This window comes from Passer domesticus, chromosome 9 (genome assembly GCF_036417665.1).
Source record: "Passer domesticus isolate bPasDom1 chromosome 9, bPasDom1.hap1, whole genome shotgun sequence".
NCBI classification, from domain to species: Eukaryota; Metazoa; Chordata; class Aves; order Passeriformes; family Passeridae; genus Passer; species Passer domesticus.
This window is the reverse complement of record NC_087482.1, coordinates 40,041,274-40,067,731: the sequence shown is the minus strand read 5'-3', so window position 1 is coordinate 40,067,731 and position 26,458 is coordinate 40,041,274. Positions and strand designations below refer to the sequence as shown.

Sequence of the window (26,458 nt, the reverse complement as noted above, 5' to 3'; positions counted from 1 at the left end):
CTCATCTACAATTAAATTCAGTGAGTTTTAGGCTCATCATTTTGACTTTTGCCATTCTGCTCATTGGACATTGCAGCTGTTTCTAGTGGTTATCTGAAATGATACCTTTCCAAAGCCATAAAAAATCCTTTAACTATGATCAGAGTGTTGAAGGCTGTTTTAGAAAACAAAGTCCCTCCAGCTGTACCATGAAAATTTGTTTATGGTATTTGTATGTACAAGCTTTATACTTGAGAGTGGAACTCCAAGCATGGTCCATGTGCTGCTACTGGAGAGGAGGCAGCCAAGAGACAATAGTGGGAGACACCTTGACCAAGGTGACTCAAGTGTTAACTTTCTGCAAGGCTGAAAAAATTAAACCCAGTCACAGAACACCTGCATCACTCATTTATTATGTTATTCAATAGAGCTTTTTGTGTCGGCCTCTTTGTTTCCCTGTCTCCATTGATGCTATCATAGATTAATTGGCACCACTGCAAATGTTCACAGCTGTCTACAAGATGTTGGTGAGTGCATCATGTCAGTCAAGCATGCTATCACCAAGGAGATGATTTCAGTCTTCAGGAAGACAGTTCTGTAATGTGACCTAATAAAATAAAATCTTTCAGCAACTGTTAGGAGAATATCCATCAGTCTTCAAGTTAAACCAAAAAAGCTAAGCCTGTGCTGATGTTTTATCGTTTTAACAGTTAGGTATTGAAATTTTAATAAAGTGGTCAGGAGACAAATCATGTTAGATTATATAAGCAAGACTACTATTTAACTTGGGATGTATAAAGCATGTCTCCAATCTGGCCAGAAAGGAGATGACTTTGCCTGTTTTATTTATGTATGCACACACACATGTGTGATTCCTAAGGATTATGAAGTAGTGTTATGTCTGGCAGGTAAGGTGATGATTATTCACTTAAACATTTAGCCCAAGTGACACCACGCAGTGCTTGAGTTCACTGCTGGGCTTTTGTACCTTGTACAGAATGAAGCTGTTGCTTACAGTTGCTTGAGATTCAGACTTTAGTGTATTTATATTTATACTGACTCAATAAAACAACAACTCAAACTGGGGCTGCCCCTACTCATAGAGAAGAGGTGCTGGGAGGGGCAGCAGGGCCAGCACACAATGCCACCCACCTGTAGCCCCCCAGTGCCCTTTGCTAACCAACTCTAACAAGCAAGACTGAAATCAGATAAAGGTGCTTTCAATCTGTGCTTAATGTGAGTTCAGCTCTTTCCTCTGAGAGGAGAGGTTTAGGAAACTAGCTGATGGGTATGGTGGCTCGTCTTGGTGGGAAGGTGCCCGGTGGCACACTAGGTGGGAATAAAAGAAGTACTCCTACATTCCCAGGAGAAAGTTCAGCCTAGGCTAGCTCACACCCGTTTTTGCTTGAAGACAGAAGATTCTGCATGTGCATCTTCACCCAAGGTAATGAATTTGTGTGTATATGTTAACCTAAAATGTTGGTGGAATTGGAATACTCAGCCTTGTTTTGTTTTTTTAAAGGAGTATTTGCAGGAAGTCTGGGTCTATGCTTTCTGAAAAATTATGTTTCTGTCTTTTTGCTATTGGTCTTTTATAACAAAGGCAGCATAATATATCCTGTTTAATGTTATATTGACTAACCATACCAGACTGCCTGTTAAGTGCAGCTAGAATGGAGTCATCACACCCTCTTTTAATGTACTAAGCTTCAGTTATGTCTACAGAGACTTGTTTTTCAGATGACAGAATAATTTACCTAAGAACACGAACCAGATTTATTTTGATTTCGTTCTACTATCAGTAAGAACTTATTTATCCAGAGTAAAACTTTTGACCACCTATGAGATTTTTACTTTTTAAAGTCCAGCCTAAAATGCCCTTAAAGCATTTGTTCTGTGAGACTCCTGCTCAAAAGGGGTATTACAGGGTGATTGTTGTAGTATTTCTCTTGAATGATAAGCATTATTTGAAATGATAGTGCATCTATGTCAAGTGCTGCTATGCTCTCAGCATTTCTAATGTTTTTTAGGGAAATAAATTAATAGAAAACCTAGGTAGTATGTGCATGTTGGGGATGTATGAAAGGGGAAAAGGAAATTGGTTCATCAAAACCATTTTACATTACAAGTCTGAAGAATGACTCCTTCAAAACATTGGTTTCCTGAAGGCCATAAATCTTTCTGCTTTGGCAGCCTGTCTTAATTGTTCCTAGCTCTGAGCTGTTCATTCAAAATATGTGCTCCTAATGACATTCAGTTGTGATTTTTAGCCCTCGAAAGAGAGAGGTGTGCACTTGTGTTAGCAGCCTGTGCTCAGCAGAGATGGCCACAGGAATTACTGTGGTGGTGGCCACAATTCACAAACCCAGGGCTGTTTGACAGCCCACCCGAGCAAGCTGTGCTCGTGCACTGTGATACCAGAAGTTGAGTGTGTACTAAAGATAGAGGTTTATGGGACAGTTTCTAGAGGTGGTCTTCAAAAGAAATTCGATGATCTGGAATTATGCCCTTCCCATTAGAACTGTGACTGTTGCAAAAGCAATTGAATCCAAATAACTCGTGTAGATGTTTCTACATCAGATGTTTCTACACAGGAAAAGCACTGCAGGGAGATGTTTTGATGGCTCAACTAGAAAAGCAGCAGAACTTGTGCAACAAAAGACCCTTGGGAGCAGGACTACAGGGCTATGTTTGTACCACAACAGGCAGCACAGTTGTCCCAAAAGTGTGTGAAGGTATTTCAGGAATTGCACAATTTCTGAGTTGTAAGGAAAAAAATTATTATCCTGCCTGCTTGAGCTCTCCTCTCCTGCAATTATGGTGCCAATGGTGTGTGTGGAGGGGTAGACCTTTGCTTCTCTTTTAAAGTGATTGTTCCATCCTGTGGGTAGGGAAGCAGCTGAACATCTCACCAAGGCTGTGGACAGACAGGTCCCATCCCCTGAGTGATGTTTTTTCTCTGTGCTGTTCTTCTGCTCCTGAAGCTATCTGCTCTGCCCAGGCAGAAGTCCTGGAAGTGCCATTTGGGTAGTGTCAAATTCCCCTTGCTCATGCATTTCCACCCTTTTGAGCTCTTTTGAGAGGGTGCAATCTGCTGTCTTATTTTCCAATGTGTGAGAAATGCTGAAATCAGGTATAGGTTCTGTAATGCACAATTCAAGTCAGGAGTTTGTCATGGTGTAACAGTTAAGGCAATTGGCTTGGCAGGGAGCTAAAGGAAAATTAAAATGAACAGGACCAAATAAAGATATTTCACTATTCCAACTTTAGGCTGCAAACTACATACAGTTTACAAATACAAATATATGATGTGAGAGAAGAGTGCTCCTCAGCACAGCTGGTGAATAATTATCAGTTAGGAGTGTTATAATTTCCACAGTAATACCAGGGACAGTATTTCACTAGAGTGGACATAAATCTCCTGGCAGAACAATGGTTTTGTTTCTTGTCTTATGCAGTAGAAATGAAATTGAATAAATGGCTTAATACACACTGAACAACCATATTTCAAGTTCAGACATTTGTACAGCTATCACATGTAATTATTGCTTATGGTATTGACTTTTTTGAAGGTCTTTCAGTGAGAGTTAACAGTCCTCTAGTATTGACCTACTTTTAATCTTTGATTTAGATTCTGCTGCCATGCAGCAGCTGGTGTGCCATCTGAAATTCTACCTGCTTTCTTCACAGACCCTACAGACTAATAGCAGAAAGGTCCCTAATTCTCAATTACATTGGCACTCCTTCTCGTGGTTTAAAGAGAAAGGCTCAGAACACCAAATACCCAGCCTTCCTCACCCCTGTCTTCCTTAACCATTGAAAGCAGGGGAGTTTGAGTCCCCACCCCCTTGGGACTTCATTAATACTTCTCCCAGGTGAACTTAGCCCTACACAAAAGGGTTCTTTGTATTTTGTCTAACCAGCTCTTTGTTCGGGCAGATATCCAGGGCAGTAGGCAAAAAGTCAATATTCTCTATTGAATCAGTGGCTTTTTCCTGCTATGTTTCAAAAGAGCATTTCAGAGACAAATTGGTTATAATTTGCCATACAAATAAATTCACTGGTGTATGTGTGTGTCTGTGTACATATAACTAACAACAAGGGAAAAATACACTATTTACATTGAAAAATTTTCCTTGAAGAGGAAAACTAGACATTAGGGTCATTGTTTCATTTTAAAAAAATACAACAAAAACTCCCAAAGCATACCACAAAAGCCTCAAGGGCTTTGCTGAGATGGATATGGGCCTTGCACAGCTGAGCAGTTGCAATTCTTATTTACAGTACATAGTAAGATGAAAATAGCCAGAAGTTGCCCTCATGCCCCCTGACCTGACACCAGCATTTTTGTTATGTGCATGTAGCGATGGATGAAGGGAGAAGTGCAGAACTCTCCTAATCCAGGCTTGTTTTCCAGAGGATAGACATTAATGGTGTGTTTGGGAGCATCTGTACCTGTGAAGTGCTGCTGGCAGAATTCACACTGCTTGTTCTGCAGGATGCCTGGGTCTGCTCACAGCAGCTCTGTGTGCAGCAGGAGCTTTCCTGCTCCCCAGAACCACTGTGTGGAGGTTGTGTTTAAAGCCTCAAGTGGCTCAATTCTATTCATCTTTCTTCTTGCTGATAATTAACGTCCTGAAGAGCCTTGCACTGATAATAACTTCTGGAGAGAGACTGAAAACAGGCAGCTTTAATATGAGTTTCTCTGAAGGCTTGGAGGCACAGGTACTCTACCACACAAAAATGTCTGATGCCATTGTGTCTCCTGTCACCTGTAGGTTCAATAGAGTTGTTCTCCCAAAACAGAAGTGTGGCATTCGAGCATGGGAGTCGCATCCTGTTTCACCCAAATATTTCAGTGCCTAATTAAGGACAGAAAAATAAAGTTTTGGGCTGGAAGGGATCTTAAAGATTACCTCAAAGATTATTAAAGGAATCTAAGATTATCTTACCAGTTTCAATTCCCTTGCAGTGGACAGGGACATCTTCCCCTGAAGCAGGTCTCCCAAAATCCCAGTCTTGGCCTTGGGCACTTCCAGAGATGGGATCCACAGCTTCTGGGGCAACCTGTATGACAGACTGTCATTGTCTGCAGGGCAACCTGCAGGAGAGTAAATACAGCAGCTTAATTATGAGACTAGCATCCTAACTGCCAGACCAGATTTCTTTCTCTAAACCAATTTAGAAATTATTGTTTCACCATATGAGTGTTGCAGTGAGGTTGTTCTTCCTCAGTGCAGAATCATTTCTAAATAAATTTGTTTTCCCCTGGTAAACTTGTGTCATCTGAAGTCATGAAAGTGGAAGGAAGAAAAAAAGTGGAATTAGGCTAATTTTAATTTCTGAGTTTTAATAGACTGAGCTCTTCCTAGGAAGACCCTCTGCACCTGACGATGGGAAACTTCTAAAATGTTTTTTCCTTCCCCTACCCATGGAGAGAACGTGCAACAACCTTCGTAGACAGCCATCACACTTTCCTGTGCTAATCCAGCACTGGACTGAGACTCATCAGTGGCATGTCCTTTTCTAAAGAAAGAGGAGGAGGAAAAATAAATTTTAAAAAGACCCAAACAAATTGCTTTTACATCATCTCACCAGAATGTAAACTGAAGTGAATCTTTGATGTTACATGCACAGATGTTGTAGCTGACATATCTCATGGCAGGCACCAAGCAAGAAGTGACAGAATGGCAGGAAGTTGAGGAGACCACAAACATCCAACACTACAGGGATGGCCTGGAGCAGCAACCTACACAAACACAACAGTCTAACTTCATTGTTAATTAAAGCAGTGCTTTCCAGGGTACAATAGAAAGTTGGTGCTGTACTTGAGATTCTGATTTTCAGCTGTGGTTGTTGGCACTAAAGAAAGAATTGGGAAAAGAAGTCAATGTGTGGGCACCTACCAAAAGAGAGATGCATTTACTGTAGACTGTCTGCATGTAATAAGTTGTGATATCTGGATGCTTGTTAAAGAGTTAACATATGACAGCTGTTTGCCCATGGGTTAAACCATATTTTATCAGCTAGACAGATACTCCTATTTCATAAATTATTGTGCTTCCGTTCTTGGAGTATCAGTGAGCAGGGAGGATGTCTTCCTCTTGTCACAAAAATAAACTCTTGAAAAATTATTTTCAAAGATATTTAAACTTAGTCACAGACTTCTGACTCCACATATTTTCTGCTCAGTCTTAACATGGAGCTTAAATAAGTTTAGTTAGTTCTCATCAGTTGCATTCACATTTCAGGTCTGGGATTTTAATGTGCAGTGCTATAGAATCAACTGCATTGGTAAAGGGGTCACAGTAGGAAACTACATAGAAATTTAAAGGGTAATGTTGCATGAGAAATAAAAGAAACTGTGAATGTCTGTATTGAGTAAAACGTACCAAAAAGAGCTAACAAACCAATAATACCCAACACCATTCCAATATGGGCTAGTAGAGCTTGGATTTTCTCTTGCTGCAAAATGACTGCATGAGTTTGCACAGTCGTCACATGAAAATGTGTTTCACCTTCATGTCTTCATTTCATTCCCATTTTGAATCCCAAGTGGCTTTGGGAGCAGCAGCTTGTACCATGTTAGCAGCAGTGATCCATCCTCTGAATGGCTTCTGGGGGCAATGCTTGAGTTTACCAGCTTAAAATTCTTTATTGCACTCACTGATGCAGCAAACACCAGTGGAAAACCTGGCTGGAGCAAATTCGTTACAAATGCAATAATAATGCTCACAGGTGATTTTTATTTTTCTCCTGTTCTCTCAATTGCCTCTTTGCTTCCCTGTGTACTGCTGTGATAAGATGCCTAAAGAAAATCCAGTGTTTGAGCCATGCAAGGAGAAGTTGTTCTATTTGATGTATGTAGCAGGGTTCTATTGAGAGCATCCATAACACTCCTGTCACTGTCCTGATTCTGCTCCTTTAGCTTCTGATGGGTTTGGTGTTGACTATGGATTGTTCTGATTTCTCTGGACATTTTATTTAAAGTTCAAGATGGGAGGAGAATGCCCAAAGTGTTTGGACCTAAATATTACAAAAATGGTTATAAAAAGATCTGTGCAATCTGTCACGAAATGTAGCACACTAGCTGTTAAATGTTACCAGTTTATCACCAATATTAGTATCCCTGTGTGAGAGAATATGTTTTATATCTGTACTGCTGGGAGTGTTCCCAGTGGGGAGCTGGAAGGGACGTGCTTGGGACAATGCACTGTTTCTAATCAGCTATGCAAGTGTTGGTGAATGGCAGCAGATTTATCATCTGAAATTATTCTCTTCAAGTAGTTTTTATTGTAATACCAGGAAACTAGTCTCCTTTTTTAAAGTGATTTATTGAAATCATCTGGCTATACTCTACCTAATAAAACGTAGTCTATGGCTGCTGGACTTCCTGCAGGAAAGAAGAATTAATCAGATATGCACAGATGCTATAAAGAGGAATGGAAGTTCTATCAATTGCTGTAGCATAATGGAAAATATGTAGGATCCAGGCTCAGTGGGTGTAAGAGGGTTTAAGCACAGGGCAGGTCACTGGAGCCATATCCATTTTCCCCAGCTGAAGATGGTGTGTTAGTGTTGCAGTTGTTCATGTGCTCAGAACAAGCCAACAGGAGCAGTGGTGCAAATATTTTAGGAGTTACTTTCCTCTCCTTTCAGTCAACAAAAGCAATATTTGGGAGCTGTTCTGGGTGGAAACCATTCCACATGAGACTTGAGCAGCCCATTATCTGCTGTTTGCACAGAGCATCCTGCAAAGAAAAACTTGGTCATCAAAGGGCTCATCAGCCATGTGCAGGTTGAGACATCTGTGGTGGTGCTGAGAGCTCTCTTTCTAGAGCCACTCGTATAATTTAGGTCTGTATTAGGAGAAAACCTTGCTTCTTGTTTGCTCTGCATATGCTGTTGCAGTTGTCTCATACTGTAACATTTAACAGCTCACTAATCATGCACTAAGTGACGTGGCTAATACAGACCCTGTGTGCTTATCCAAGGGCAAATCTCTACTGTTTTGATTTTAGAGAGGGGTTTTTTTTTTCCTTTGAGATTTGTTCTTCTGTCTCTTGCAGAAAAGAGAGCTGGTTTAAAATGCCTTAATTTTCCCTGAGAGAACTTCTTTTCAATTAATAAGTAGGAAAGTCAGTAAAATAAAGTTGTAAATTTTTTTATGCTGATTATTTCTTTCTTTACTCCTTGAAGAGAGCTGGGGGAAAACTATTTGTTTTTCTAAGAGCCAGCAAGTTAATTTTAAAAAATATGGGCTTGATCTATCTGAGCATTGTCCTCTCCCTGTTACCTGGTGGATCAAGTGAAAATTCTTTCAAGAAAGAAATCAACAGGAAGACCAAAATGATGAAGACTGTGAGACCACAAGGAGGCCAGGCTGCAAGGCAGACTGATATGGGAAAGTGTAGTGTCTGGCAGCAAGATAACAGACCCGTGGTGTCTGTGGCTAGATTGGTTTTGATGAATGACCAGCTTAGTTTTCTTGCCTCTGTGACTCACTTCTTAGTTATCTGAGAAGCCTAAGGTCCCAGGTAAACTGAGCTTGCTTTTTTACACTCAACTGTTTTCTCTCTCCCACTGTGAATTCATGGCTAGAAAGAGCTTCAATTATCCCTGTCCAGGCCAAAACTTTGGTTTGCAAGACTTGTTTTATATCAAAAATATATTTTTCTTGTTTGAAAGAAAATAATTTCCAGAAGTCTTTTGGAGAAAAGATAAAAGTTTCTCACCATGCATTGTTTGGAATATGATTGATATACTATGTCCTAATTCTACATGAGAATCCTTATGTCACTCCTTTTTTCATGGATTGAGAATACATGAATTCTAGGGACATCCTTGAAGATTTCATGATGCAGTTGACTCTTGTAGCATGTAAGATTAGACAGGATTTGAGCTGTTAAGTGGCTGATCTGGGAAGTGGCATGGCAGAAGAGGAAAGCAGATCCCTCGGGCAGGAGAGATATCCTTTCATATCTCTATTTATTGAAGGTGGGTCTGACTTTAAACATGCAGAAATCTAGTGAGCCCTCAGGATGAGGGTGTGAAATTACTTGTATCTGAGCCTTTTCTTTCCCCAGTTTTTGTTCATTAGCCCCAGATTCCACATTGGTTTTTTGCCTGAAAAGCTCCTGTTATACTATTGCAAAGTTCAGTGTGGGTGGCTTCAGAAGGCAATGGTCCCAAGTCAGGGATGTGGGGAAGTCGTGGTAGTAAATGCCTGAGATCCTAGATATAATTGCTATCCTTGCTATTATTTTAAGGGTTGGTGAATAACACAAATCCAATGAAAATGTGTCACACAGCCAAGGAATATCCTGCAACATGTTTTCAACCATTGAACCCAATACTTGAAAACCATTGGTTTTTTCAACTGTTGTCTTTTCTCTTGGGAATTATACAACAAAGTGTTCTCCAGTGGAATACCTCAAATAAATTGGTGAATAGAATTTCTCTGAGGAGGCAGTGACTATCCTTAGCTGCCCTGCTGAGTGGTGGAGCTGCTGCCTGGGGCACAGTGACCAGAAGGTGCTGGGCTGGATGCAGCTCCATGCAGCTGGATCTGCTCCAGTCCCCTCCTCCCCTCCAAGGGAAAGGGCACTTCTAGGGGGATGCCATGTATGAGGCAGGATCTGCTGGCAGTGAACAGATCCCATCCCTCTGCTGCCCTGGGAACCTGTGTGACACAAAGGTGGTGAAGAATCACCTTTGCTTCCTCTGCCTGAGTTTTACACCACCCTGACCTTCACCTCTGCCCCAGCTTTACTTCATGAGCTTGTTTTGTTCTCTTTGACATTTTCCCAAGTACATTTTAATTGATTCTGCCGCCTTCTCTTCTTCAGTCTCCTGGCTACTGTTCATCTATTCTTCATGTACAAACAGAAATAAACAGTGGAAAAGTGGTACAACTCCAGGTCAGAGCTCAGTTAATGCCTTCACTTCATCTTCAAAAGCTTCAGCTGTCTGGACAAGGAACTGCTAGTCATGCTTACCTTGAGATGCCTTTGGCACCAAGGCAAGCATTTTTGTCTACTGGCCAGGATTCTAGGTTTTCATCCTTGGGTTCAAAGGCAGGGATCTAACCTCCAGAGCCACTCACCACTTGGAAATTACTTAAAGTGAATAGTTTTCCCTCTGTGCAAGATCTTTGTTGCTAGAATGAAATAATCAACTCTGTCTGGGTTTCTTCTGCCTTCCAAGAAGAGGGCAGTTGTCTGGGTGTTGTATGCACATTTTGTGGGAGGCCATCCTCTTTGTTGTTTCAAAGGGGTAATTGCAATCATAGCTTATAAATCATTGGGGAGGTATAGGACTGTCCCCTCCTAATGCAGATTTTTGCATATGAGTAATGATTATTTGCTGATGATGAGGTTGTATCTGGTTTGAAGTTACCATGTGGATTTCATATTGCTCTGATCCTGGATTTGCCTCTCTGAGGCTGCCAGACACATCCAGGGAAGCATGTGTGAACTGACCTCTAGTAAAGGCCCTGCAATTGTTTCTTACTCCTTAATCCCATTCCCAAACTGTGGTATTGTCAAGGCAAAGTTTACCACCTGAACTACCTCAGCAGGACAGAGGACAGCTGTGCTGGAGCGAAATTTATCCTGGGGAAGGATATTTCAGTCAGTTTAAGTGACAGTGACATTGTGAGGGGAGTCACGAGGTTATAGCCAAAATACAGTGGCTTAAGAGCTGTATTAATAGACCCATAATTACTAATGATACTTTAAGAATTAGACACATTATCACTCAGGTTTGAACTTGAGATGTGGGAGCAAGCTGGCAGAGATTGGTTCTTGTTGTGAAATATCTGCAGCAGTTAGAGTACCATAAAAGGGGTTGACTCTGCAACACTAAATGAAGGTTGCTTACACAAAGGAGGTAGCACCAAAGGAAAAGCTGAGGTTTTGTTTGCAATACTTTCTCCCTTTACAAACAGAGGAAGCAGTGGCTTTAGAGTTAAACAACTTAGTGCAACAACAATGCTACCTACATTTTTGGCTGGGAAAATAATTTATTGCTCCCTGTGAAATTTACAGAGAATGCAACCTTGAGCCAGGTCTTGTTAAACTCACCAGCTCCAGGACTGGGGAAGTCCTCCCTCTGGCTCTGGGATCCCACTGAGTAATTCCCACCTCTGCCCATTAGGCTCATGTTCCCATCCCAAGTTCCTAATCTATTTGGTTATGAAGGTCTCTTTGGCTAAAATTTTTCTGAATTTCACGGTATAATTTTTTAAAGGATGAAAGGAATCCTAGAGTGTTAGAATAGTCACCCGGAAGTGGTGATACTGGGATCCAGGCCAGTAGAAATTACGCAGTATTGTTTAAAAGCAGAATAAATATGTAGTTTAGGTTGTAGGTTAGATCCTATTGTGATATCAAGGTAACAAAGTACTTTGGTACATTTATGTATCTAAATAGATGTTTATCTATCTAAATCTGGTATGGTGCTAGTGAAATTCTTCCAAAGGATCCAAGACACTTGAAACCAAGTTCCTCTCAAAAAAGCAGAGAAAAGGAAAATCACACTTAACCTCCTAGGAAAGATTTAGCTCCTTGACTTTAAGCAGAAAAAAGGAAAGTTTTATATAAATACATCCTGAACTTCATTCAAATTTGTTTACCATTAAAACTTATCTCTAAGCTTGCAATTGCAGAATTTGATGTTGTAAGCATAGTAGAGCTATATAGCACATACTTCAAAGCAATTTACAGTACTGAGAATCTAATAAAGGTAGCTGACAAGATAATTGCCAAATTATAGGAATGCACTGCCACCACTCGCACACAAATGTTCTTTAATTATTTTTTGGCATCCAAGGAAAGAAAGAGGAATGCTGAGTTAACAGGCCACATGTAATCCATCTGTGTTTGTTTTGGTGCATCCTGGATTTGTGGAAGACACCAAAATGAGATGTTGTCTGGGGTACAATGACCTTTGTGTGCAGGAGAAAAATTGCCACTTGCTAGACCAACAGTGTAAAACAAGAGAGTTGCTTGTCTTTGGATTATGACCTGGTCACCTAAAGCATGTGGGAAAAATGTGTTCAGATAAAGGCTACAAAATTGTTAACACTTTGAATTACGTTTAGATTACAGAGCTTTATACAACCAGCAGTCTCTGTGTTATTGAAAACCTTATCAGCTGCCATTCAGTGAATGCACTCACTAATAAAGTGCGTCGTGGAATTTGTGCATGTGTTTGTGCCTGGTGTTTGTCCAGCCACATCTTGGGGATTTCCTTCTCAGGCATCCATCTGATCCTAATCCCAGCCAACAATAGCCATTTTATTCCATTATAGTCTATCACACAGTAATTAAAGAAATTATTTCCATGCTATTGTTACTATTGTCTGTGTATGCATCACAGACAAAAATAGGAAAAATATTTCTTGTTAAGACAGTCATCTGTGGCATTATTCAGCCACTTGTCTATTATGATTTCTTGATCCATTTACAAAATGACATCAAATTACAATGATATGGAACTCTCTAATAGCATCATTGTCTGACTTCATTCTTTCAGTTTTCTTTTAATTAAGTCAGGAGTCTATTCTATGAGGGGTAAATGATCTTCATTTATAATACCCCATTCAAAGCTTGCTGCTTCAGATAGTAGAAACAAAAGGCCTAATGAAAACTGACATAAACTAGAACAGGAAATCTTGGTCAGACATTTCTTATGCATAAAACATGTAAACAGATCATTCTTCTTGTGAAATACAGCTCACTGGCAGCACAGAATACGAGGATTTTTTGAGCATACACCTCTTGCTGATTGTGTTCAGCATCCCCAAATTACCCTGTGGAAGCAAATGTGAAACCCTGATTTGGATGTTTGGCTCTGCAGAAGCCCTGGATGGGCTGGTGTTCAGTGTCAGGATTCAGCATTGTCACTCTGGTGTGCTGGGGAAGGAAATGCAGCAATAGCAGTGGGAAGGTGTGGAGAGGAGCCTGGAGGAGAGGGAGTTAATGTTGTGACTGTGCCATGGCCTCACCCAGAGCACGTTTTCCTTATCTGTGAGGAAAGGCTGAGAGCCTGAACACATGGGCTGGAGATACCTGGCACAGCCTTAATGGATGTTTTCTCATACCAGACACAACCAAGTTCTCGGGGAGAATAAAAGAGGGAACCCTCTCCAATATGTGCACAGAGCAGGGAAGTGATGACAGGAAATGGATATCAACTCACTGAGAGTTGGTTGGAAATGCTTTCCTTTCAGAATCCAAAAGCTTGGACTGTTTCACAGTCCAAACCTATTTGTGTAGGTTTCCAAATGGAATCTTCCAAGAAAAATAAAGGCTGGTCCTGAGGTGTCATTTGAAAGCCCTGATTTTGTCTTGTAGGGATGGAAATATTCTTGGAAAAAACTTTTGGGTGGGGTTTATTGTTCAATACTAGTCAAGAGACTGCACCTCTTTTTTTTTTTCCCCCCCACCCTCAGGATTTTTTTTTGTTTGTTGTTCTCTGCTCTTCAGAACTTCTTTTTTTTTCCAGCAGTGAAAAGAAATTGCTTCTTTAGTCACCAGGGTCATGCGTTTTAGAGACACTAAGAATTTGAGATGGACAAAAAGAATGGTGGGATTTCATGTAGTTGCAATATCTGGAAGAAAATTAAAACCTGGTCAGAGGATTTGTGTTCACCATCCCAGCAGCTGGTAACTCCTGGAGTCAGCACAGCCTTAAAGCATGTCTGCTGCCAACCTGCTCTGCCTGAGACAAGGTCTGCCCTCACTGGGCTGTAGATCCACTGCTTTTGGCTACCTGAGTGCAGATATTCCTATCCCACAGAAGTTGTCTGACGTGGTGTGGGTACAACACTGGAGTGAAACAGCTGGATCAGCTTAGAGTGCTCAGGGGACAAGGTACCCCTCAGCCTTGTCCCAGGTGAGGTTAGCACAACCAAGAGACTCCATACAAGGGGGCTCTCAATGACAATGAAATTGTTTTGGTTAGAAATATTTCTTTGTGACGCTTTGGAACTTCCAGGCAGGTCTTCTGTTTGTTGTCTGAGTCAGGGCTGTGGTTACAGCTGTGGACATCACATCTGTTCTCATTAGTTACTCATGCTCAGCCCTGTCTCTGATCTGACCTCCCTGGTTCAAGCACATGGTGAAATTGCAAGTTAATTGGATACCAAGGTGCCTTTCCTGGATAGGAATTTTGAAACCAGTTTCCTACTCAGTTTTGCTATTTCCTACTCAAATCAAATTTTCACTGCCAGGGTTGGCATAAATGGGAAATCTTCCTCCACATGTTTGTCAAAATCAGAGCAAATCCTACAGCTCTCAAAGCAGCATACATCTTTTGGGGGCATGGTGAAGGGATGTTTTCAAAAATCTAAAAAATATAATTTTCAAAAATCTCCAGCACAGAATATCTCATCCTTACATTAACTTTTTGTGCTCAAAAATGCATGTATGAGGGGTATAAGCTGGTTTTCCAACAGAATTTATCCTTTAGGGTACTTAAACAGGTGCATTCCATGGGCACCAATACATAATGAATACTATAACTGCAGAAGCTCTACCAGAACATGGGTGCTGAAATGGGCTTGTCTTCTGTGATCAATCAGCTTTGCAGGTTCATCAGACTGACCTGTATGGGGTTGATGAGAATCACTAAAAGCATGTTATCACCCTTATAAAGAACTCAATCCTATTCATTTTCTTTATTTCTCTGCATTTTTAGTCAATCAAAAACTGGGGAAGACAAACATCCTTGGTGTGCAAAAATCTCTGAGAGGCAGCAACATACAAAAAAATCTTCATTTACTTTAAAGTTCTCTTATTTTTTCCACTGGATTTCTACTTTCAGAAATCCTTCAATTTTATTTTCATTCATGCTTTCAATAATCTATACTTGTAACCAAATTTTGTTTGAATTTTTTTTCTCTTTTCAAATACGAAATAGGGTAAAATCAACAGAGTATGTCTGCACTCAGCAGCAATGTTGTCTATCTCTAGCTTTAAACAACTTTCCAGTTATAAATTATTTCTCATTATGTTTTTCTTATCTAAAGGCATCTCTGAATTAGGATTCACCTCTGTGCAGTTCAGAATGTAAAACCAGTTTAATAAGACCTAAATAGGTGCTTAAAACAAAGAGTGTAATCAAATCTCAGATGTAAACAACTAGAAGTTGACGCTGCTGTTGTTTTCTGAAGGGTCTTGTCTGAGTCACTTTATTCCAGCACTGTAGTGCTCCTGAGGTCTGTGAAGTCCCTAGTGCACGTAAAGTTAACCTTGGATAAGTGGTTGTGGCATCCGGGCTTGGGTTTTGAAAATATATTTTGCAAATGCAAATATTGTCTCTCATTAGTATGCTCCAATATTTGCTTATGTTGTTGTTTGTGTCAATTTCCTAGCAGAGAGATTTGCTAACAAATTATAGCTGGAGAACAGCAAAACTGAAGCCAACTCATTTGAAGGATAGGAAAATAAAAGTACACAAGGTACTACAGGCAACAGCCACTCAGTTTTTAGTGACAGCATTTGCATTTCAACACATTTGTGATTAAAAAACCATCACAGGGGCACAGTAAGAGCTGGGCAAGGGTCTCTCCTTGTCTTCAAGAAAAGAGCAAGTATGAAGATTCTCTTACTCTCAACATTTATTTTTCTATTTACTATTCATGATACTTTCAGTGGTTGCACTGCTAGCAGGTAGTGTAATCACTGATAAAAGCTGATTCTTAAGTATTTCTGTTTTGCTGTAACTAATTGACATAAATATTTATGCTGTAGTTATCAGTAAAATATATTTTTTCTGTAAGTACCAATAACAAACCAATCCTTTAATTATGATATAGAACAGCTGGTGGCATTCACAGAAACATTTCCTTTTTACAGATAACTCAGAGAACAGGGAACAGTGCTATTTTCACTTGGACCCTTTCAAAGAAACAGGAAAATAGGAAGGGAGTTTTAATATTGTATTCTACATGAACATTAACTCCCACATTGTTTTCTGTCCAACATTATAAACAATGTTCATTTGAGAGGCTTTAGATTTATTCCTCTTTTAAATACTGTAGGGAATGATTAAAGATACTGAGCATTAATCTTGTGAGGATACATCAGAGGCACTTCCAGCTTGTGCCCTGCAAGCTAAAACCATGCAGGCACCAAAGTCTGTAACCTTTCTGCTGCTCCCAGATCATCTGGTAAAATTTTCATCAAATACTCAACCCTTTTTGATGTCTGCCTGTGTGGTACTTGTCAAGAGCTGGAGAGACAGATTGGTGCTGGATAACTACTGTTTGGACCCAAAAGGCATTTAATAGCTGTGTCACAATCCCTAGAAACTGCTCAGGGATTTTTACCAGTAGTTAATGAATGTGTTTAGTGATGAAAACAAAATAAAGTCAGAGTGAGCTGAGCTCTTCCTAATGGTTTATAAATCCTAAATACAAGATCGATTCTGCTCTTAACTTCATCCAGCAGTTTATAAGTTGATATGAGAGTGAGGATGATAGGAAGATATGGCTTAAGGTCAGCTGTTGTCTCATGGTTTTTGAGAACCAGCAGACTCAAATTCAAAGCATCTGTTGCAAAACTAAATGAATTCTAGTTGAAATTTATTTCTACAAAAGTTGTCCATTGGGACATTCCTACAGTAAGCTGAATATTTATTTCTGCTGTGAGACATAATTGCATCTGCTGTGTGTTTTTGATTTCTGAACGTCTGGGGGCAAAATCTCAGTTGCTTTAAATGGGTAAAGCTGTTTTCCCTGCTTTTGTTATGGAAAATTCTGCTTGAGATATCAAGCTGTGGGAAAGTTGTTTTGTTTTGGATTTTTGTAAGGAGATGGCTTTTGATAGGTTCATTTTTTTGGTGGGTTTTGGGTCTTTTTTCCTTGTGAAGATATAGTCAAACTACAAGTAGAATACTTGCAGAAATGTTGTTCTCCTGTGTCTGGTAAAAAGCCTAATTTAAATAGTTTCCTAAATTAAAAAAATAAAAAAGGATGGTTCTAGTAAAAGTTATTGTTTTGCTCAAGTTTTTATTTCCTATGAGCACAATAATATATCATTAACAACCTAAATATTTTCATTCAAAATGGTGCCACTTCTCCTAGCTGGGAGTATGAAACTTCTTCCTTTCATCCTTCACTGTGGGCCAGGTTCCAAGGCTGAACTGACATCTATTATGGGGAGGAACATAAACTCTTCCTCTGGCTGGTTTCCAGTGACAGAGATTTGGGGCTTGGGAGGTCTTTTGAGGGTGTTTTGGAGTTTTGTGTTGTTGGATTTGTGGGTGGGTTGGTTGGTTGGTTTTTTAGTAAGAAAATATTTTATTTTTAACATCTCTAGCTTTGATGTGTTTTTAAACAAATTCCACAGCAAGGTTTTTTTGCTCAGTAATCATTTTGCCCTTATGAGATTTTTTTATATGATCTCCCAAAACATCTCCCCAAAGCTTCTCCAGAGTCATTTATTGCATGTTGAAGAAGGTTTTTATGCAAACAGGGACATGCAGGCAGAGTAGGTACACATCCTTTAAGTAACCCATTGCTAATGTCCCATGCTCAGTGGATCTCAACATGAGAATCTTGTGATACCTTTATAATGTCATCATATCAATACAGAGGTTTAGGGTTTTTTTTCAGGATTTTCAGCTGTTGTTTCTTAGCTCTTTGTCTAGCTACTTTGTGCATGAAATAATTCATGTGGTTTGGACATCTATTCAGGAGAAGGTTCTAAGTTCAACTTTTAAACTCTTTCGTTTGTGCATGCGAAATTTTTTCCCACTAGCTTTACTTTGGACTATTAGCCATAGCTGTATCTGGGCCAAGATTTTTTCATGAAGCATCAAGAATTTACTGAGTACATATGTTCATTCTGGTTTTTCCCCTTGAGATTACCTTTCTCCTGCAATCCAGCCTGGAAAAGAAACTTACCATTGAAACAGCCTTGACATTTTGCACAACACTTCCTATCCTTCATGCACTTCTCCTCTTGGGTTTTCAGGAAACCACTGGGGCAGCATACAAAACTGCAAATAAAACGCAAGTTTACAGTTATAGCACTCATGGATAAAAATCATAACGTAAATAAGTGTAAATATTGGACATGTGGTAGAAGACAGAACAGATTAGTGCTTATTTGATATGCAGAAATTTTTCCTGCTTTGTTAGAGTTGATATTATGTGCTAGTCTGTGCTTTAGGAACTTGAAAAGAAATTTCTAATCACAGAGGGTCAAAACTGGTAGCAGGGTGCTCAAACTTCTTGCTTTGAGCTGTGAACCTGCTATGTGTGGATTTTTAATTTCTTTTTTAACCAGACAAACTCAACACGTTTCAACTTTCAGCAGAAGATGGGTGACCCAGGAAGATAATAGTCCTCAGCTCCCTGATTTTTCTGACTTCATCCTCCAAAATCTTGTCCTTCCCTACTAAGTTTCCCAGGAAATGCAGCTTTGCAACAGACCCAGTTTTATTATTTACATTATTTAAGATTGCCCAGCTTGAAGCAGATTTTCCAGCAAGGGTGAAGGGCTCCAGCTGCTTGGGTCTTTTAAGCAGCCTTAAACTTGACAACCAAAAATCATGTAAGCAATTTACATATCACACCTGAAACTCTGGGCTGTTGTTTAGTTACAGGAATTCTCACCAGATTCTTGTTTCTGTTGAAGCTGTGCATGCCTACAGCAGAGGGACAGAAACTCTGCCAATAATCCTGCACAGCCATTCTTCTGGGTGCTCACACTGTGGGGTTTGCACAGCTCTTGGTTGTCACCTCCCCTCTCTTTCCCAAGTAAAAACTGTACAAGTTTTTTCTGCCTGTTTTGTGATAGTAGAAAGGAGGTTGCTGGAGAATGTAGATGTGAAGCAGAAGTTTTCATGGGTATGGGTTTTATCTTAGTTGGCTAGAGTGAACTAGAGTTGGTAGAAGTGAACTTTACCTTTAAAATATCACTTTTTCTGTAGCTGTTGTCTGTATTCTCTTTTCCCTGGATCTCCAGGGGCTCTTGTGTTTTGGTTCCCAGTCCCTGAGTGTGGCTGGCCAAGGACGGAGAAGGACAGGTCAGAATCACCAGAGCAGTTTTACCTTCTCCTCTGTCTGATTGACAGGCAGGACACAGATGTTTTCAGGTTCTCCTACTTGTTGATATCAGGACATCAGTTTGTAGATTATTGCCTGAGGTAAACTCTCCTCATGTGCATGATTACAAAGGCTGCATAAGCATTATGTATGGTAGAATGTAAGAATGTGATAGATTAAGTAGAATAAGTAACTGCACTTTGCAGAGTTCATATTTGGTATTCAGCTTGCAGCAAGAATAAGAAATTGAATTGTTTAGCCTACTATTTTTTGAGGACTATCACTAACAGTGATAAAAGTGAGAAGATGACACATGTGCAGTTAAGGCAGAAAAAATAAAAGCTGGGATAATTCAATCTGTAGATTTAATTTTCATGCTCTTGCAGTCTCTAAGGATGTATATGACTGACAAGTTTAATAGCAAAAATCTGGATATGAGGGTCTTCCTCCACTGACCCAGCAAACCTTTGCCAAGTCATGATGGCTGCCTGATGCACAGCCTGAGTGTCACCTGAAGAAAGAGAAACACCTGGGATTCATGAGCTGAAAAAGACATTCAAAAAGGAAATAAAAGATGAAGTGGAAGAAGGTCACAGGCAAAGACTGGAGTAGCTAAAACCAATGGTATAGGCATTGCTGGAGATGAGACTGCTCCTGCTTCATGGATCATAGGGATATCCAGCCTTGTTTTGTCACTGGCAGCACTATGCTGCTCAGATATTACTAGTTTGAGAGTGGATCTTCTCTAAACATCTATCATGAGGCAATGCTCTGGTAAATAAGCAGTTCTCTTCCTCTGAAAAGAGTATCAGCTACACCTGGGTGTGAGAGAGGTGAAGGATGCACCACGGAGCAGTGGGCTGCAAGGAGAAGCTCTGCTACCAACTGGGAATGCCACAGAGCTCATCTGCAGATGTGAGCTCCTATTTAATGTGACTTCCAGCAAATCTTTAATCGAGCTCATGACCAGCCTTCTTATGTCACTTTTATCTGGATCTCTCTCGTCTCACCCCATAAAAAGTGGCTTTTATGAAGATGTGGAGTAGCCTACTGCACAAATGACACATCACCTCCTGAAATCTAATAGAGCTGTCATCCTTGTGCTGCTGTTGTATCTGTTAAAGCCATCAGCTGAACATCTGTCCCTCTGTATTTTATACATTACAAACCACTTTGCCAACTGCCTCCACCCAGCTAGGTTGCCGGAAACACTGCATTTTAAATGCTTTTAGAGTGGGAGGAAAGAGGGAGTGTTTTTTTCATTTTTCAGTCAGCTGCATCTGATAAAAGAACACTTTGTAGTGCTGGGTAATCCCAAACATTTAAAAGCTGGTTTGCAAGCCATGCTGCAGTGTTATAAAAAGGACTGGAGCTCTTCAAAACTCATTCGATTGGAATCACACTGGACCCAAATTTGGCAAGAAAACCACCTAATTTCATTGCTGAAATCTGTAACAAACTGGAAGTAATTCTCCATTAGCATGGAGTTCATATAAATCAAGGCTTCTGCTTCCAAAACTGAATTACACACAACAGCACAAGCTATTGTTGCTTTTAGGAACAGACATCCAAACCCAAGCATGTCCAGTTCCAGGTGTTCAATGCTGTAATGGAGGCCAAGATTTTTTGAGATATTTGAATAAGTTAAACAGCATGTTGAGCTTTCCTGGAAAAAACTGGTCTCCTTTTGGAAGGGATTTTAACCCTTTCAAAAAAAAAAATCTGTTTTTTCTGATTCTGAATATTTTTAGAAATATTCTATATTTCTGTAGAAGTCTTCTAATTTTCTGGCAGGATCTTTGTATTTGGCTTGATGATGCCCACAGGAAAGAGCTGCAAAGAGCTCATGAGCCTGGACCAGCAGCAGAAGGCTGGAGAAATCAGTGATGAAACAGAGGGAGCAGGAGCAGACTGCAGGGCATGGCCAGAGGAGCTTCCTTGGCAAGTCCCTCTTCCCACACACAGTTGGGTAACACAATTTCATCACCTGCACCTCAAACAGAATTTGATCTCCTTGTAAAGACTGAGGAGCTGAGCAGATTGCTATTAAAATCAAGCAGATTTCATAGAATTAACTGTAGGGTGGCAGACATGAAATAGCCAACTGCTATTTCTTTTTTACCCTTGTTTTAATGCTTTTTTGCCTAAACAGCAGCAGGTGTTCTGGGCTGCCCTGTCAACATTTCCATATGGGTCAGAAACTAAACCAGCTAACAAATATGGTGCAAAGTAATTAATTACTCCTGCAGTACTTCTCTCTGCTGATATTGCATTTATTTTCATTTTGGGCTGTGTGGCAGTTCCCAAGGCAGTGTCTCATTTTGTTTGCAACTTGGTGTAGTGAAAAGAACATAATTTGCTATCCCTAATTCTAAATGTTGCTATTGTGTTGTGGGTTGTTTTTTTTTACCTGACACTCTTTTGCTTAGACAATGCTGGAGAGTCAAGCCATATATAAAGATGCTGTAAATTTAACGCATTGTGATTGGAATTGATATGGAATATGGTGTATTTGAGAGTTCATCTTGAGGGAAAAAGTCACAGTACAGCCAGTTTATTAGCTGTGATGCTTCTTAGTATCTTGAGAAGCTCACCCTGTTGCACCTGCCAAGAAAGGCTGTCTCCTGGAACAGCTCAGGCAGTTTATCTCAATAGATACTTGGATACAGCATAAAGGACACTTGATGGCTGTGTACCTGCATTCAAAATGGGTTAAGACTAAACTGTGTGTGTCTGCAGCCTGAGTATGTGCTACTGATAAACTCATAATCAAAGAAGTGAAACCCTTTTGAAGATCAAAGGAACTGTTGTTATGTGTATCTGATTACAAGCAACGGTCTACAATGTCTTGCAGCAGCAAATACAGTCAGGAGTGGTTGGGATGGAGACATGGGGATTTAGGATTCTCTTCCCTGGTCTTGGGCACTCTGACCCAGTGTTAGGAGCAAAATAGACATGAATGCTGCCACATGCTTCCAGTTTCTCCTACAAGCTGAGGTTTCAGTCAGCTGAAGAGACTTGGGAGGAGCAGTGAAACTGTCAGATGTATTTTGTCATGGAAAGATATCCTGACTTTTAGAGACAAAGGAAAGCTGTACTTTCTCCCCCGCTTCTTCTTTTCCATATCAGACCTGTCCAAGAATGAGGGGGAAAAAAAATCACACTTAACTATGACATGTCTCATCCTTATATTTTCCAGTGTTATGAATTCATGTTGCATGGTTTAGGCTTTGTTCAAGTCCTAATATACTTTCTAGTGTAGTAATATTAAAAACTGAGAGCCCTCAGTGCTCTTTTCTCTTCCTTGGACACTCTTTTAGCATTTCTGTCCAGGACCATAACCTTGTCTGTCTCCTGAGGCTTGAGGGATGGGGGGGAATTTTTGTAGACTCAGGGCACACAGCCGAAGGAGTCCCTGAGACTAAGACAGCCATGTGCCAAGATCAGTGCTGATGGGGTGTGGAGGAGTTTGATTAATAAGCTGAAACTTAAGCTGTGTCTGCCAGAGGCTGGTACTAAAATACAAAAAAAAAAATTCTACAAGTTTGATGTTTGAGAAATGCTGTAGATGCCTCACGTTGTCTGGGGCACAGGGAGGAGAAACTTTGCCTTCTTGTATTTCTGCACATGTCAGGTATTACTTTGTTGGTAGATATCAAGAAGCATGTGAGAAAGAATAAATGGAATATCTGGAGACAGGGATTTCCGCAAAAGCCACCTCAGTGGCAGCCCCAGAGCAGGTTTTTCAGTCTGAAACATATCACATGCACTGTAACTAATCTTTCCCTCCCATCCTCCATTCTAGGCAAAATCATCTGTGCCTGGCAGCACTTGCAAGAGTTGTGTAAAGGGATCTGTACAGTGATTCCAGTCTCATCTAGGGTATAAAGTGATTGTGCTCTCTTCCTCTCACCTCCTCCCCCTTCCATATATCCCAGCAATGGATTTCCCAGAGCACTTCTGTCCCATAAATAAGGCATGGTGTCACTCTTGTTTGCCTGCCAGAGAAACTGGGTAACACCTGAAAATCTGAAGAGGAAGGAAAGGAATATTTCATTATAAGTGATTTCTAAATGAGGAATTTTAGAACAAGCGACTCAAAAGTGTATCTTGAGGAGGAGGGAGGTTCAGTAAGACACTGTATGTTGGAAATTCCAGCTCTTGTTTATAAGAAATGTTGCATAGATTCATAGCACAGCCAAGGTTGAAAGGAATCTTGAAAGATCATCTGGTCCAACCTTGTCATGAAGAAAAAATGTGATTCAGAAAATGTCCTGGTCTTGCTATTTCCAGGCACGTTGAATTGTGCCTTGCTTTTGACAAGGTCAGATGGTGTCACTGTGATAAAGCAGAGTGGGAAATGGGGCTGGTAGGCCACTTCTATTAGTTTTCGCATGCTCTATGTAACCAAAAACTGAAGCACAATCTATTGGCACAAGATTGTCTGTGTATCCTTAGTTCAGTCAAAGAACTTTTTTGAATACTTGACATTTTAGTCTTAACCATGGTTTACATCTGAAGTAATTTGAAGGTTTATTTTTATTAGAATCTGAATAGTCATTTTTGATTAGCAGTCTGCATAGATCAGAAATGATATTGCAAATCTGAAGCCCTGCTGATTGCCAAAGGTAACACATTCTCTGTGCTTACTCAGGTTTTCAGTGCTGAACTTTTTTGAAGTTGAGCTGAACCACGGAATGTTTGTTTGGTTTGCAACTGTTGTCTAGCCATCTGCTTTAGGTTTTGCTTGATTTCAAAAAGGGTTGGATTGTTTTGGCTTTTTGTTTTTTATTAAAGATGTTGGATGCATTAATCCTCTGAAAAATCAAAACGCCCTCAAGATTAATTACAGATATGGGTCAGCTATTTGTTGCTTTCTACCCATATGAAACAGGTGTTTGGGTTGGCAAGTCATCCAGGGGCAAAGGAAGGACTTCATAGAGAGTTTTTTTTTTCCTTTGAGTTTATGGTGAAACTGAACTTTACACATTCTCCAGGAGTCAATTACTTCAAATATTGTGTTCTGCAAACAATACTTACTGGAACAGTTTTATAGAATCACAGAAAAACTGAGGTTGGAACAAAAATGTACAGGTCACTTAGACCAGTCCCTACACAAAGCAAGACCATCTGCCTTTATCATAGCCACCCATGAGGTAGCTGGAGAAAGTAATTAGATGCACCTATCCCCAGCTTTTTCCTTGGCTGAAAAAAATGCCATTCTTGGTCTGTCCTGTGCTCCAGTCCTTGCCTGACTTGGTTACAGCATTTTCATGTCTTTCATGACTGAAGTACTTCCTATGGGAATACAGGGCAATCTCTTCCCCTTTTCTGGTGTCTCCACACGTAGCCTGAAATGTTGGATTGGGTTAGAGAGAAGTGCAGGCAAGGTCTGGGGAGATGAAATGGGAAGGCAGTAAATTCACAGCTGAGACAGGCACCTGTGGCTGGCAGCTTTCAGTGGGAGGTGGTGAGCTCACGGTGTTTTCCTGGGGGGAATTCTCCAGTAGCATATTTTGGTGTTGGAACCCAGGTTTGTTTTCCTTAGATCAATTTGGCAAACAAATAGTGCTTCCAGCAGCCAACAGCACTTCAAATTTGATCCAGCAGGGAGCCCTCTCATCAGGTAGAAGGGACTCAGACTGCTGAGGTTAAACTCAAATGCTGGATCCCAGCTCAGCACCCCACTCATTAGAGCTTGCTCGCCATATGCTGACAGATGACTGTCTTTTCCTCAACAACCAAACTCTTGTTTAGCTTTCTTTCAAATGTTTACTTTTCTGCTGGGATTTAAATAAAAGCCCCTTGTCCTGCAGCAGCAGCAAGTCATCCAGGACAAGAATGGGGTCTGTAAAACTGTCCTGGTTTTGTGCTTGTAAAGCTCTTTGAGAGAGACTACACTACCCATCCTGTGTTTTGCTTTTGGAAGGAAGTTAAACATACATTATTTAAGTTATTTGTGTTATTGTTAGATCATGGGGACAAAGGGGCTGACTGGTAACAAGCATAAAATAGTTGAAATTTATGCCCCTATGATTCTTTTTCTAAAAAACTAAACAAAACAAACTCCCAAAACAGGAAAGGAAGAGGTGGGGGGAAGTGAGGATCAGTTGTTATGTTTTGAATTGCTTTGGTTTATGCGTTGTATTTTTTCTTTTTGAGCTCCTGTTAGCCTACTGCATCTCAAGCTATCTCTGGTTCTCAGAAATAAGGCCACTTGTTCAGTTTCTCTAACAGAAGAGTTGCCTTTGAAAATTAAATTCTAGACAACTAGTGTTTAGGTCCACTGAGGAGAGTGCTTCTAGCACAGTACTGTGCACTTGCCTCTGTTTCCTGGTGGATTTTCCCACTGTCTGCACAGTGATCAACTCCCTGTCACAGAATGAATGCTACAGCAGCTCTGGACAGGAACAGAAAGTGTATTTTAAATTTCTCTTTGCCTTTTCTGTTTCCAGCTTTAAATGGTGCTGAGTAGTGAAACAAATCAAGCCTTAAGGCTAGAGCAGCAGCAGCTCTTGAGCCTGCAGCACCTTTGGGTGCGCTCAGTGCTGATTGTGCAGCTCCCACAGCATCCAGCCCCAGTGCTGGGCTGGATTCAGCCTTCCTCCCGACTTCAGGAGAGGAGGGAGCCAAACCTGCAAGTCCTTCTCCCCTACTGGTGTTGACTAAATCATGTGAGAGGGATTAAGGAGAGCAATGAAGCATTTTAACCCTGCTCTCTCTGCAAGAGCACTGGGGAACCGGAGTGTTCTTTAACAACTGGGCATGTGCATCAAAGGGGCTCGGACATGAGAGGGGGAGAGAGGTGGAGTTTGACAAAGAGCCCCTAATCCAGTTAGCTCTTGCTGCTGCTGATGGGGCCACAACATGGAACTAAGGAGTGTTTGCCCCAGGATTTCCTCCCTCTGGACCCTGAGCACTAAGGATCTCTTGGGTTTCAGGAAGGCAGTAGTGCCATAGCAGATTTGTGTGGTGCTTCCACAGCCATTCCCACTCCTCCCTGGAGCTTTCTGAAATCACTCTGCCTTTTGATAGTGGCCCAGCTCCCCAGTTCAGTGCCTCCTCTTTGTGCAGGCACCATGGAGTCCAGGCTGGAGGGAGATAATACTTCCTGAAGTGCTCATTTATCCCAGCGGGAGAGAGGCGGCTCGCAGCATCCACACGGGTTATTAAGCTGCACTGAAAAGAAAGAGCAAACTGCAGAGTTGTATTAGTTTATGTATTATCAGCATTTGTAAGGTACCTGTTACCCTAGTAACGAGGAACAATGTATATAGGTTCAACCAGGCAAAATCACCCTCTGGTCAGGGAAATAAAAAATTCATGGCCTTTCCTCCAGTGCTTGGGGAGGAGGGCTTAGGAGACAGAAGAAACTGAGCTGGTTGTTATGATCATACAATCCCAGTTTCTGTTCATTCA

At 40.7% G+C, this 26,458-nt stretch overlaps 1 long non-coding RNA gene across 3 annotated transcripts in view; it reads right to left on the bottom strand.

Moving 5' to 3' along the window:
• Nucleotides 1–2,757: 2,757 nt before the first annotated feature.
• Nucleotides 2,758–26,458, bottom strand: part of LOC135308143 (uncharacterized) — a 37,687-nt gene continuing 13,986 nt past the window's right edge. Inside the window, exons 5-7 of one of the 3 annotated variants that reach the window (XR_010368667.1) lie at nt 17,894–17,988; nt 4,932–5,080; nt 2,758–4,841 (exon numbers count right to left, since the gene is read on the bottom strand). This is a non-coding gene — a long non-coding RNA (uncharacterized LOC135308143). Of the gene's footprint in view, nt 4,842–4,931; nt 5,081–12,798; nt 13,595–14,234; nt 14,590–17,893; nt 17,989–26,458 lie in introns of those variants that run through there. The other 2 variants (XR_010368668.1, XR_010368669.1) reach the window with 2 other exon arrangements.